Source organism: Microtus oregoni, unplaced genomic scaffold, assembly GCF_018167655.1.
Source record: "Microtus oregoni isolate MIOR12 unplaced genomic scaffold, Mior012 000113F_000, whole genome shotgun sequence".
Taxonomy (NCBI): domain Eukaryota; kingdom Metazoa; phylum Chordata; class Mammalia; order Rodentia; family Cricetidae; genus Microtus; species Microtus oregoni.
Genome location: NW_024544739.1, coordinates 1,010,090 through 1,011,936, shown reverse-complemented (window position 1 = coordinate 1,011,936; position 1,847 = coordinate 1,010,090).

Below are 1,847 nucleotides of genomic sequence, written 5' to 3'. Positions count from 1 at the left end.
AGAAGGAAATCAGAGAAGCATCATCTTTCATGATAGCCACAAATAGCATAACATATCTTGGGGTAACTCTAACCAAGGATCTGAAGGACCCATTTGACAAGAACTTTAAGTCTTTGAAGAAAGAAATTGAGGAGGATACCAGAAAATGGAAGGACCTCCCTGGATCATGGATTGGGAGGATCAACATAGTAAAAATGGCAATTCTACCAAGGTTAATTTATAAATTCAATGCTGTTCTCATTTAAGTCCCATCAAAATTCTTCAAGATCTTGAGAGGATATAAATCAACTTTATATGAAAAATAAAGAACCCAGGATTGTCAAAACAGTCTTATACAATAAAAAGTCTTCTGAAGACATTACCATCCCTGACTTCAAATCTATTACAGAATTTCAGTAATGAAAACACCTTGGTATTGGCACAAAAACAGAGAAGTTGATCAATGGAATAGAGTAGAAGAGCTGGATTTTATCCCACAAATGTATGAACATCTGATATTTGATAAAGGAGCTAAAATTATTCAATGGAAGAAAGAAAGCATCTTCAACAAGTGGTGCTGGCAGATCTTGTCATCAACCTGTAGAAAAATGAAAATAGATCTATATCTATCGCCATGGACAAAAATCAAGTGAGAATGGAGTAAAGACCTCAATATCAGGCTGAACACACTGAACCTGATAGAAGAGAAAGTGGGAAGTACTCTACCACATATGGGCACAGGAGATCACTTCCTAGGTATATCTCCAGCAGCACAGACATTAAGGACAACATTGAATAAATGGAACCTCCTGAAACTGAGAAGCTTCTGTAAAGCAAAGGACACTGTCACTAAGAAAAGAAGGCAACCCCCTCACTGACTTGCAGAAAATCTTCACCAAATAGCAACAGACAAATATCTGATATCCAAAATATATAAAGAAACTGAATTTTAAAATGCTAATAAATACAATTCAAAAGTAGGGCACTGAACTGAAAGAATTCCAAACAAAAGAAGTTCAAATGACCAAAAGACACTTAAGGTCATGCTCGTCCTCCATGGTGATCAGAAAAATGCAAATTATATCTAATTAGAGATATCACCTTACACCAGTCAGAATGGCTAAAATCTAAAAGACAAATGATAGCCTTTGCTGGAGAGGTTGTGGAGTAAGGGGCACACTCATTCATTGTTGGTGGGAAGGCAAACTTGTGCAACCACTTTAGAAATCTGTGTCGCGATTTCACAGGAAATTCGGGATCAACCTACCCCAAGATCCAGTAATACCACACTTGGGAATATACCCAAGAGATGCCATATCATATGTCAAAAGCATTTCTTCAATTATGTTCATAGCAGCATTATTTGTAATAGCCAGAACCTGGAAACAACCTAGATGCCCTTCAATGGAAGAATGGATGATGAAAGTGTGGAGTATACACATATATTACTCAGCGGTAAAAAAAAAAAAAAAATGACTTCGCGAATTTTGCCTGAGAATGGATGGAGATAGAGAACACTATCCTAAGTGAGGTATCCCTGACCCAAAAAGATAAGCATGGGATGTACCCACTCCTAATTAGTCTCTAGCTATAAATTAAGGACATTGAGCATATAATTGATGATTCTAGAGAAGCTTAATAAAAACGTGCCCCCCCCAAAAAAAGACATATAGTAATCCGCCTGGATATGGGAAGTAGACAAGGTTGCAGGGCAAAACCTGGGATCTTGGGGGTGAGGTGGCTTGGGCTATGGGGAAATGGGGTGAGAAATATGAGAAGGGGAGAATGGGAGCAGCATGGGAGAATGGGATGTTTGGGATATAGGAAGGGTTGGCACGGGAGCAGAGAAATTTATATCCTAATTAAGG